Source organism: Physella acuta, unplaced genomic scaffold (assembly GCF_028476545.2).
Source record: "Physella acuta isolate Inbredline_101_S28 unplaced genomic scaffold, ASM2847654v3 ptg000107l, whole genome shotgun sequence".
NCBI lineage: Eukaryota > Metazoa > Mollusca > Gastropoda > Physidae > Physella > Physella acuta.
The window spans coordinates 385,345-399,136 of NW_026731627.1; the positions used below are offsets into that span (position 1 = coordinate 385,345).

General features: G+C 38.0%; 1 protein-coding gene across 2 annotated transcripts in view; it reads left to right on the top strand.

Annotated features, from left to right (window-relative positions):
- The window catches only part of LOC131933610 (UPF0764 protein C16orf89 homolog), an 84,137-nt gene that overhangs the window by 4,702 nt on the left and 65,643 nt on the right, over positions 1-13,792 (top strand). Inside the window, exon 1 of one of the 2 annotated variants that reach the window (XM_059290315.1) lies at positions 8,509-8,603. The exons of the other annotated variant lie outside the window; for it this stretch is intronic. The gene's annotated coding sequence lies outside the window, so the exon portion shown is untranslated. Of the gene's footprint in view, positions 1-8,508; positions 8,604-13,792 lie in introns of those variants that run through there. 2 annotated transcript variants of the gene reach the window in all.

A 13,792-nucleotide genomic window follows, 5' to 3' on the forward strand; every position in this document is an offset into this window, starting at 1 on the left:
GCTCATTAGACAACCTGTGAGATATCGCGACAACCAATCCCTTAACCATCCAGTCATGTATATTGTCAACCCTCCCGCTGGACATCCAGTGACATACCAAGTCAACCCGCCAACCCACAAACTAGTTTATTATATGACTTATCATTCCACATTCACCCTGCTCCCCGCAACAACTTGGTTTCATGTAAAGATTTCCCGCAAACTCAGCCCACTCTATATAGATACTTGCAATTCATTTTTAATTTGTGATTTTTATTTTGTAAGAGAAAAAGAATAAATATCGTTTAATATTAAACATAAAAATTCTTAATTAAACTTGTAGTTTAAATATCAAGATAGAATAAAGTATATTTTTGTGAGAGATAATTAATTATAATTTTTTAAACTTGTACTTTCATATATATATATATATATATATATATATATATATATATATATATATATATATATATCGTCTGTCCTTTTTGTTTGTTCTTTGTGCGAAAAAAAAACAATTGAAATTTGATAGTAAAAAAATGTATTGTGAGCAAAAAAATGTATTATTTCGTGTCTTTTCAATTTGTAATTTTTCATGTCTATATTTTTATTAAACTATTTTAAGGGCGTGGTGAGTATCGTTTTCTAAAAGTTTTTATTTTTGGAAACGTATCTGGTTTTGAACTACACTAATACCATACTTTCGAGCTCAACATTCATGGACAAAAAAAAAATTTAGCCTGCTGATTCGCACCGTTATCATTTAATGTGCTCACATGTATAGCAATTAGGCTAGCAAGTGTCTGAATATATATAGATAGAATATTGTGTATACGCAGTTTAAATAAATACAGAAAGCTGAAAAAGTGAGAAATTATTAAAAAGGGGGGATAAATCTAACGAAAAAGGTAAAAAGATTTTTAAAAATTGAAAATAGCAATAAAACTTGAAAATCAGTAATATATAAATATGTATATATAGGCCTATATATATATATATATATATAATATATATATATATATATATATATATATATATATATTTATATATATATATATATATATATATATATATATATATATATATATATATATATATATATATATATATATATATATATATATATATATGTATATATATATATACATATATATAAATACAGAAAGCTGACAAACCGAGTCAATTTAAAAAAAGGGAGGTAAATCTAACAAGAAGATCGAAAAGGAAAAATAATGTACATTTAAATAAAACTAAATAAAAAACAACAGCTAAAACTGACAAAATGACAAAGCTATAAAATAAAAACCAAAATGCTGACTAAACGATAAAATCAATCTATATAAAAAAAAAAAAAAGAACGAACCAAGAAAAACTGTAAATTTTTTTTATCTGTGATCAAATCTCTACTGTACACCGTAGACATGATGTTCAGAAGCGCTGACTTTAAGAAGCGTTTAAGCCACATTACTCTAGGTCGTGACAGTCTAGCGTTGCTGCTTTCGCCGGAAAAGAGAAAAATTAATTTTACAAATGGAAAAGGGAGATAAAATTACCGGAAGCAAGGGGGACAAGTCTGATAGCGTGCTAATAACAATTATTTTCTTTTGGCTGCAACTCGTGCAAAAATCAAAAATAAAATATTCCATTTTTTTTCAAAAATGACGTTTCTTGTATGTATTGTAGAATATATATATATATATATATATATATATATATATATATATATATATATATATATATATATATATATATATATAGACAGACCTGGAGGCGGAGTCTTCTTGAAGAACTGAAGCCAACAGGGATGTCTTGGGAGATGTCAAAATTAATAGCCGAGGATAGGAAGAAATGGAAGGAAATGGTGGAGGCCCTATGCTCCATAAGGAGCAAAGAGGACTAAGTCAAAGTTATATATATATATATATATATATATATATATATATATAGTTTAGGGCAGGGGTAAATATAAATACTAAGAAAACTATTTATAGCCGCTACCAAATCGTTATAGAGTCCTTTCATATGACGTCACGTCCGTTCGTGATACCTACGCCCGCCGCCACAGTGGTGTACATCAGACGTAAACACAATCAGCTGTTCGCCAGCGCTGGACGTGTTCACCAGCGCTGGACGCGTTCACTGTATGTAAAGAACCGCACCCGCGGAAAGGGGAAAATACGTTAAAAAACTTGAACTCTTAGGAATTGAAGATCCTTATACTGTTATTGACAGTTTCGTAGATAATATAAATATGTGGACAAAATTTCTAAATAAAAATACTGTTAGTAATACTGTTTGCGTTTAGAGTTAATGTAGACGAATCTGATCAAATGCAGTTCTCGATACTTTGTTTCAGGTAAGGACAGTAAAATAATAAACTTCATTTTAATTATAAAAGATAACTATTAATAAAACAAATATGCTCGACCTTCACAAATACTAATAGTAAAAGACAAAGTCAAAAGTAATAATAAGAATAATAAGATCTAATAGTAGGCCTAATACCTGGCTCCGCTGGGTAGACATTGAATCTAGCATCTACTTCTTTACTTAAATTTAATTACTTTAGATCTACATTCGATTCAAAATACACCCATAATAAATCAAAAGTAGTCATAATAGGCCTAATAAAGCATTTAATTGTCTCTAAGATCTAAAATCTCGCTCTATTATCTAATTATTTTTTTTAGCAAACGAAATTTTCTGAAATTGAAATAGATTGTATGACTAGACTTAGATCTAGAATCTGCTACTTAAATTAAATTGTAAAAACTTTATACAAGCATGTAGTTGATATTATTGTAGTAGAAGGCTTTAATAAATTACTAAGGCCTACCTACTTTGTTGTCTTTTTACAGCAATATGTATCTGATACTGGACTGAGTTTAATTAAATTCAAATTCATATCTAGTAATGGGTCTACTAAGTTTTTGTAGCCTAGTAGTACAATCTAGATCATACCAGCCAACAACAAATAACCACATTATTATTTGGTTAATGATTAGGCTAATTTTTTTTTTAAATCCACTGTTTATAAAAGAAACAAATCAAGCTAGAAACATTATAAGTGAGATGGTTTAGAATAATAACAATGGACCCAGTCTACAATTGATACAATTGCAGGTCTACATAGGGCCTACAGTCTAGTAGTTTACAGTAGGCACCTAGTGTGTAGCTACTATACTAGTGTGTAGCTGTCCAGAGTTAAGATTCTTAATGTTTTCCCCTGATAAGCCATGTGTGCTATAAATGACATAACATGACTCCGAGGTGAGAAGTGTTGAGGGGAGAGCAGTGGGACTTTCCCCTTTGTTCTCCCTGCTGGGCCCTGAGGGTCAAAATTATATAAGAAATACTATCTCTGTGGGGCTGGGTATCACGGAGGTGAGACATTTTCAGGGGAGGGCAGGGCAGACTCCTCTTTGGTTTTATTGTGGGCTAGATACAGGTGGGGGCAGCCATCATGAGGGTTGAACGTCAGTATTAATGTGTCTGATTACTTCCCTGCTGGATTATAAGGGTCTTAAATTGTATAACATGCTACCCAGATTGGTTATTACCCATGGATTATATTAGTCGTTGTAGTGTGGGTTTTGTAGGAGTTAAGTGGTCTCACGTTTGCTACAGTAGATAACCTATAATATATTACTGCATTTGATCAGCTTCGTCTACTTAAACTCTTAACGCAAACGGTATTACTAACAGTATTTTTATTTAGAAATTTCGGCCACATATTTATATTATCCACGAAACTGTCAATAACTGTATAAGGATCTTCAATTCCTAAGAGTTCAAGTTTTTTAACATATTTTTCCTTTTCCGCGGGCGCGATTCTTTACATACGGTGAACACGTCCAGCGCTGGTGAACACGTCCAGCGCTGGCGAACAGCTGATTGTGTTTACGTCTGATGTACACCACTGTGGCGGCGGGCGTAGGTATCACGTGATTTAGGTCACGTGTTTGCAAGGACTCTATAGCTGAAGCTTCATATTGAAAATGGTCTATCTCATCGTTTAAATATTTGATACATCGGGCCCACTCACCGGCATCATCTGGGGATCAGCAGAACATATTAACACACTGAAATGATTTCAAGTCCAAAATACATAGTCCGTTGTTTTTGGTTTTTTTAACTAAACTTTTTGCATGAATGACTACGGGCATCACTGAGTGATTTTGTCACTCGAAACAGCAATACAGATTTCAAGTCCAAAATAAATTGGTCGTTTTTTATTTTTATTTTTTATTACATTTTTTTTTCTTGAACGACTTCGGGCATCGGTGAGTGAGTTTAGTCACTCGAACAACCATACAGATGCTATTGTATTTCAGGTCAAAAATTATTGACATTTGAGATTGTGACATTGGCTAAAATAATTGTCATTCGCTCGCTATTATTTACCCTCGTACAGCCAAGATAAAAGCGAGTTGATTCCCTCCCCCTCCCCCGGTTGTTTTGTTGGGTTAAGGTTTTTAAAGCAGGGAAAAAATTAAATGCTGTAGTTAGTAGAGTGTATTTTTTTTTTAAATTTTTTTTTTACCCGATGTGTTGTTAAATAAAGCTTTTACAAGTTCGGCTCTTATAGGAGGGGGATACTTGGGTGGGTGGGGGGGGGGGGGGGGGATGGTTGTTTTAGGACATCGGTCAACGTAACGTCCAGTTCACGTGAATGTTGACCCCCCCCCCCCCCAACTTTAAAACGTCAATGGTGGAACGGGCGTGGTTTAGGGGTAGTGCGCTCGGTTTGGTTACCGGGTTCTGTATTACACGTTCACGCATATGAGGGCACGCACACACACACATACACACACACACATACACACAGTGTTTCTTTCAGACATCCCTTGGGGGGGGGTACTTTCACCCCCCCCCCCCCCCCCCTCACCGAACGAAATGTAATTGATATAGAAAATATATACTTTTACCAGTTCACCCGCCCCTAGAAGTTTCAAATGCCCCCCCCCCCCAGGAGTAAAAATAAGTCTGAAAGGAACACTGCACACACATACATACACACATACACACATAAACACATACTTATACACACACCTACACCCTCACACTTACTCCACAAGCCGCGCTTGACCGAATTAACTCGTATATTGGGAATTCGACACACACACACACACACACACACACAACTCACGTGCACTCACACACATTCGTACATACACACATACACCCTCAAGATTAAGTTGAATATGACACGGACACCCAAAGCTTTCAACAGATTTTTTAAAAATTTCCCAAATATTTATATGAAAAGGATTAGCTAGCACATTTCTAAGGGTGTGAGCTAGATTTTACAGAATTTTCCAACCAAATCGGATAAGTTTAACAAAATTAATCCTATTTATGTATTTTCGCTATGAGTTGAGGATCCAATTAAGAAAAAAAAATATGTAGGCCTACCTTATAATGATATTTGTATTTTATGTTAGATTTACCAGCTCTAAAAAGGAGCACAGTTATTTGAGAAATTTAAAAAGCTGTAATAAATGCCGACAAGATAAACTGCCGACACGACAAATGGCCGAAAGTCAACATACACGAACAAAAATCTGGCATAGACAGAACAAGTGGCGGAAATGACAAAATGTCAAAATATTGACTCATTGATAAAATAATTTTCATTGATGTTTCAACGTCACGCTCGACAACATTGACATCAAATCTGTTTCTCTTCACGCAGAGGGAACGTACAATCATTGATTAAAAGGGTGGCAGAAACTGTTATGACTTAGGAACTATGGGAACATAATTGTTAGAGGGAACCACTGTGATAATTGTGGGAACGTGCTAGGGAACTGATGTGACAATTGTGGGAACATGCTGGGGAATCGCTGTGATAATTGTAGAAACATGCTAAGGGACTAATGTGACAATTGTGGGAACATGCTAGGGAACTAATTTGACAATTTTGGGAACATGCAAGGGAACCGCTGTGATAATTATGAGAGGGAACCACTGTGATAATTGTGGGAACATGTTAGGGAACTGATGTGATAATTGCAGTAACTTGTTTAAGTTTGCATTGGTTTAGACCTGCCTGTACATTGAATTTAAAACATTTGAACAACACAGACGAATTCTGAACTTTGTGTTTAGATAAATATGTTTGAATACAACCTTCTTTAATAGTCTATGGTGTATAGGTGGATATATATATATATATATATATATATATATATATATATATATATATATATATATATATATATATATATTCTTTTAATAGGAGTCCACCTAGTACTCCATCTCCCCCCCCCCATATCCATTCCCCAACTAAGTACGGTTGTAAAGCATTATCTAAAACCTCCTCCCTCACCCACCCCCGTTCATTCTAGTTGCTTCAAATGGACAATATTTCTCACCCGTAGGCCTACTCGTATCTCCAAATTTCATCATTCTAAGCCCGGCTACCCCCCCCCCCCCCTCCCAACCGTGTCCCCCTCCTTACCAAACTGACCCCATGCCCCTTATAAACTGCGACCTGTGTCTTAGCTGAGTCAAAAAAGTGCACCCAGATTTGATTCATATTTGTGATTAAACATCTATATAAGGTCAGGTAGAAACAAGGGAAATAACTCACAAAGACCGAAAATAAATATCTTGTAGCTAATGTAGCTATATATATATATATATTGAGCTAAATTGCGTTTGTTATAAGTGCAAGTGATTAAACAAACCCATATATAAACACAAAACTGTGACCAAATTGTTTAAAATATCAAACCATATTTTTTATGACTCATACTCTAAACCAGAACTATTGTGAATGCATTGAATCAAATGTCAGTTTAAATAATCTTCAGACTAGTCTAAATCAAAATTAGTGTGAATGCTTTGAATCAAATGTCATTTGGTTTTTGTTTTTCAGACTCCCTGTCTAGATCTAGACGAGTGTGAATGAATGGGATCGAATGTCCAATAAAAGTAATTCTCTAGTTCGCTTACTCGGGTTATCAACAAGCAAGTGTGAACACAAAATATTGTGTGTCTGCCCGAATTCTTTGTTCATGTACTGGTTATTCATAAAAAAAATACATATGCAAAAACATCTGTGATGATGTTGAGTTCAAGTTGGTTTTTTTTGGTGATAGGCAGCCAGTTAGCAGTTTTTGGGTTCAATCGTTCATCGGTCATTAGCCTCAAATCCCTACCTCGTAGACTTTAATCCGTACCTCTGTTGATAGTCTCTAATCCGTACCTCTGTTGATAATCTCTAATCCGTACCTCTTTTGATAGCCTCTAATCCGTACCTCTGTTGATAGTCTCTAACCCGTACCTCTATTGATAATCGCTAATCCGTACCTCTGTTAATAGTCTCTAATCCGTACCTCTGTTGATAAATCCTAATCGTTACCTCTGTTGATAGTCTCTAATCCATACCTCTGTTGATAGTCTCTAATCCGTACCTCTGTTAATAGTCTCTAATCCGTAACTATGTTAATAAATCCTAATTCGTACCTCTATTGATAACCTCTAATCCCTACCTCTGTTGCTAACCTCTAATACCTACCTCGTAGACTCTAATCCGTACATCTGTTGATAGTCTCTAATCCATACCTCTGTTGATATCATCTACGTAACAGAGGACTATACATATATTTAATTTATATCTTCTATATCTATAATTCTATTCGTGGCACCATGCGGGACACCAACACCACCACGTACTCACGCCGATCAGCCACCCTCCCTCGCTCTCCAGGCATGCGCAACAGACCACATCGCTACCACCCCCCACATCCAAAAATTTGGTGAACTGTGGTTGACGCCGAATGTTTACAATCGGAGAGCCGGGTTGAATTAGCGACGGCTATTAGGGGCAGATAATTTATTTTTTAAAATTTGAAACTAAGGGGAGGTAACACGTTCTGCTTGATCTTTTCAGTGTCGTCTGTAAACTGTCTTTGCGGACGGCTGCTTTCACGGGGGGAGGGGGGGGGGGTGTAGGATAACCGTCCTTCAAGAGCTACTGAGCTACTGATAGTGTTTTAAAGCAAAAAATATTTTCAGTTGCAGCATTGGTAGTGTCGAATTAACAAATTATGAATTACTGAAAAGTAGAAAATTAAATAACTAAAATAGCGGCGTATTGTTAAAAATATATCAGGTGTTAAAACCCCCACGTTCACACATACGCGAACACACTCGCTTCAACACACAGGGTTATATGCCCATACACATTGAACAACACAGACTTTGCTTCGGTTATGTCGAAATAGATTAAAAAATGATCCGAAATAACACAGCGCCAATAACAGATCAATAAATTATCGATTTTTCAAATGAAATGATCTGCCCCGATCGCTAATCTTCATTTAGAATCACAAATCCCGTAAAAAAGCAAGCATGCTGGGTATAAAAACAACTTTTAGTCACATCCGGTTTCGTTACGTTGTTACGCGTAGCTGGGGGTTAAGGACGAAACCGGATATCGCCGGTTTTCGTGAACAGCAAGGCGACCGGTTTGAAAATAGATTTTGATTCACGCCGGCATATCGCGAAAATGGAATATTATTTTTGGCAAGAGATTTCTAAAAAAAAAAGTTTTAACTAAACAAATTTAATTTTTTTTCTACGGTAAAAGGAAATGGAATAGATTAGTTCACGGGAAGGTAATTAAAATTTTTAATTAAATACATTCTTTTCATGCTATTACTTCATAATACTTTTCAGTGTAAAAAAGAAAAAAAATTGTGCAAAAGTAGAATATGAACTCGGTTATCGCTTGGATGTCTATAGAACTTAATGTAATTAATTACACTACACTACGCTGAAACTAAAAGGCTAATAGCAGTCTATTTTAAATAGGTTACACAAATTACCAAAACGTAGAATAAAGTGGCAAGCTAACGTTCTACACAGGAACTGCATATTCGCTCCTTTTACGACAAATTTATGTTGCGTTTTAATTATAAATCTGCCCGTATTTAAGGGTTCATCCATAAACCACGTCATTCAATCAAGCTGTATACACTCCCTTGTGGTTTTACGTCATTAAAAAGCCAGACAATACCCCCCCCACCCAACTAAATAAAGTGATGAAGACAACCCACATTAAAGATAACAAAATTTTGAACGATGTTCGAAACTTTCCGTAATTCTAAATAAAGTAATGGAGACACACCACACTAAAAATAACTATATTATAAACTTAGTTCCTGAGACACTTTTCATAGTTCTAAATTAATTTCGAGTTATTAAAACTGGTAATAGGGTAAAGTTTCTTCCCCACCTCCTCCTCCCTCTTCCCCCCCCCCCCCCCCCCCCCCCACACACACACATATTTCGAAACCGTAAACTTGGAGCAATTTCTGTAAACATTTACCAATATGTAGGTCAAGTTTTCCCAACAAGTGCTCGCTGTGATCGTAGCTCGTTGCCCCCCCCCCCCCCAATCACATCACCGCCCCCCCCCCCTCGCAGACTTCACCTACTTTCCCCCAGCGTGGTTTAATGACAGGGCCGCGGTATTGATAAATACCTGTCTGTGATGGTGCCAGTTGGTAATCAAATTCTTCGGTGTGACGGCTGACTTCTGCTTCAGATGACTGGGTGTATAAGTGTGTTTGTTTGTCTGTGTGTGTGTGTGTGTCTGTGCACGTATGTATTCTTAAATGGTGTGTGTGTGTGTGTGTGTGTGTGTGTGGGAGGGGTTGCTTAACTCTAGTTACCATGGAGGGGCGGAGGGACTCTAGCTAAAGGTGGGGGTTACACAAGTCAGATAAACAGATAAAGTGTCTTAATATATCTCTCCTAACCACCAACCATCTCCACATTTTTTTTCAACATTTCGTTATTGGTAAACTAATCGTAAAATTAGTATGGCGATTTGATTTTAGTAGAAACAAACATATTTATCTGAATTATAAAATTTTTTAAGAAAGAAAGAAAGAAAAAAAGAAAGAAAGAAAGAAAGAAAGAAACATACAAAGAGTTAAACAAATAAACAAATAAAAAAAGAAAAAGTAAAGAAAAAAAGAAACAAACAAACAAAAGAAAGAAAGAAACGAAACGAAACGAAACGAAAAAGAAAAAAAATTAACATACAAACAAGGAAAGAAACACAGAAAGTAAGAAAGACAAAAAGACCAAGTAAGAAAAAAAATAAGAAAGCAAACAGAAAGAAAAACTAACCTAGTGCTGGATTATCAAAGTCTGACACCCACATGTCAAAGCTTTTGTCATTAACACTGATGACGTTTCTAATATTACGGACACATCATTACCTCCCCTTTCATTAGCCCTTTAATTAATTGTTACAGAGTTATCCCGCCTGTGTCCACGGAAAAAGGTAAAAAAAAAGAGGTATAGAGACCCACTTTAGTGTCAACTTTTCAGGGAAGATAACCCTATTAGTATCTTTTTTACCCCGGTTGTCACCCTTCATCAGAGTGACGTCACCGACAAGGCTTAGCCGGGACAAAGGGAAGTAAGTCAGTGTTTAAGGGATTTAACTCACGGCGAGGCCAAGCTACGTCACCTAATTAGACGAAACACGTCAAAAAAATGGCGAGAAGATAATAAAGAAAATATAGTTCGGACAACTAATGCTATAAAACACAACAAATTATGTATAGACAAATTGTGTTTGTTCAAACAGTTAATATTATTACAATTTATCACTATTAATTTACGAAAAACAGTAATCAATTTTGTTTTGGGTAGATTTGTATCCTCTAACCTAAATTAGGATAGTTGTAGTCATGTGTGACCAGTTAGGACCCGATACACCGACCACAACATGAAAACCGAGTTTTAGAAAAAAAAAACAGTACTGTTTCGGATATAACGGTACGTAAAGTAGATAATATAGATTTTATCTGTTTCTATACTCTCAACGTATGAGAAAGCTATCAGTATTATGACCAGCCACCATTATCCCCCTTCCACCCCTGACCGTTTATTTTGTCTTATAACAAAACCGACTGCTAGCCGGATACTATACACAACTCTAGCGTTTCTACCTTCACCTCCACCTTCCGCTCACTACCACACACCTCTCGCTCTTCCCCCACCCCCAATCCCACCCACCTCTCGACTACACCCACCTCCCACTCACCTCTCGCTCTACCCCCACCCCCCACTCCTACCCACCTCTCGACTACACCCACCTCCCACTCACCTCTCGCTCTACCCCCACCCCCCACTCCCACCCACCCCTCGCCCCACCTCCACTCTACCCACCTCTCGCTCTACCCCCACCCCCACTCCCACCCACCTCTCGCTCTACCCCCACCCCCACTCCCACCCACCTCTCGCCCCACCTCCACTCCTACCCACCTCTCGCTCTACCCCCACTCCCACCCACCTCTCGCCCCACTAACACTCCCCCCCCCACCTCTCGCCCTACCCCCCCCCACTCCCACCCACCTCTTGCTCTAACCCCACCCTCTACTCCCACCCACCTCTCGTCCCACTCCCACCCTACCCTCACCCTACCCTCCACCACCGATACAGAGCCTTGTATACAACATACAGACAGTAGAACGTACCAAGCTGTCGCCCCCATACAAACCAGATGCCACCAACCCCAGTCATTGAACACACTCCACTAACGGCCGGTCTTTTCATACCTGTTGTTGCCGGCGGCTGCGTATCCTTTAACCGGTCATACCACTTTCATTGCCGGCTGCTGCGTCCTTCTAACCGATCATATCAAATTCATTGCCGGCAGCTAGATCTATTGCCGGCTGCTACGTCCCTTTTGAGGGGTAATATCACTTTCATTGCCGACGAACTATACGCTAGACAAATGCGACAATGTAAGAATGCGAAAATGCAACAAAATAGAGAATGCGACAAATGGAATGCGAGAAATGCAACAAATGGAAAAATGCGACAAACGGAAGCATGCGACAAATGGAAGAATGCGACAAATGGAAGAATACGACAAATGGAAGAATGCGACAAACGGAAGAATGCGACAAATGGAAGAATGCGACAAATGGAAGAATGCGACAAATGCGACCAACTCCCATAAGTCACATTCAGGTTTACTATCTTAACTTAGATGACGGTATAACAAAAAAAACGTGATTATATCCTCCAGATTATCCCAATATCCTTATATAGAAAAGCGTAAACTACGTTCTCTATAGACATACACATACACATATATGTTGTAGTCGTACGTACAATTTAAAAAAAAATAAAAAACGTATTAAAAAATGTATAAGTCTAGTATATATCTTGCCAGACAAGAGGTCCCTAAATGTGATATAGCGAGATTTTTAGTAACTGACTTTCTGACAACACTCAACGAAAATCAGTGTAAGAATACGTTTGTAGATTTACCAATTACCTTTCACACGAAACCATACAACCATCTGAACACAAAGCCAGATCAAGTCACAAAAAATTCTCTGTGGAGAATAAGTACTGTTTAACCAGAATAATTGTCATTTCTGACTTGAAAGGTGGCAGTGTTTCTTCCAGACTTTTTTCTCCGGGGGGGGGGGGGGGGGGGGGGAGGGGGGGGCACTTGATATTTTCGAGGGGGAGGGGCGGACACTAGTAAAAGTTTATGTTTACTATATAAATTCCATCTCGTTCGGGGGGGGGGGCGGTAGATGCCTGGAAGAAACTCTGAAAGGTGGGACGGCGTGGTCGAATGGTAGCGCGTTTGACTGCTATCCTGATGGTCTTGAGTTCGGATCTCGGCTCGGATTTGTGATCGTAGAACCAGACCAGTGCTGACCACATATAAACTCTACTTCATCTTCCAAATCGATCGCTGGATCTAAAGAGGAATCTTAACTTACTTGCAAGCACCGTCACACCAAAAAAAAGCGCATACCTCATTAGTAAAAAAAAAAAAGTTTCCCTTTCAAACCTGACGGTCTATGGGGCAAGTGAAGTAGATTTCACTTGTTTCTGTGACCTCGGCACATGAAGAGATAGTGTGGTCAGCACTATGCCCAGCCGCCTTTACTTTCCCTAATGTGAGTTAAGTACCCATCAGAGTTGGGTGGACTCAGGGACGGTCTACTGACTTGAACCCGGATTCGAACTCGAGACTTACGGGTTAGCAGTCCAGCTCTCTACCGCTAGACCACTCCGTCCCATTAGTAACGGAACTAAAATTGTCCCACCCAACAGGTATTAGACTATGACCCCTGCTGGACCACAGTCCGATGTCATCATTACGATTCCGCTGGACTCCAGGGGTTTACATTTACCTGAGGGGTAGCCAAAAAAAAAAGGGGGGGGGGTAGGGTAGAGGTGGAGACACCATGATAGATATTTAGAACCTGTCATAAAAACCCGACCAACATTTCTGTTGAACCTCCATTTGAATAAAGGCCTTCAAAGACCTCTCGCTTATGTTCTACTCATGATACTTCACAATATCCTCGCAATATCTTTTCTATTCGCTACTAATGAAGAGTCACTTGCTCCACAAGTTATTCCCCCTGAGCGCCGCTTACCGTCCTTGTTTTGTACTCGAGAGTTCACGAAGTCATGACCTCGCACTCGTCGCCACCAATACCGACAACTCTTGTCTACGCCTAGAGCCCATCGTTTAAAATTGTATCTAGAGTTATCTTTGGGATTTCCCGATACAAGTTTAGAATCGACCTGTTCATTAGCTGTTCGCGTCGAAATGCACCATTTATATTTTCTTCTCTATCGCGTATTGTGACTTAAATAGAAATAATTTCTTGAAACGTGGGTTCAAATACTGCTGGTAATAATTAAGTCTTTATAATGCAAAAAAAATAGTGTGTGAATTAATGTATATTTTAATAGAACAAAAAGAAAGGAAAGGAAATTAAATAGTTGATGTATTGCTTTTGGGAGT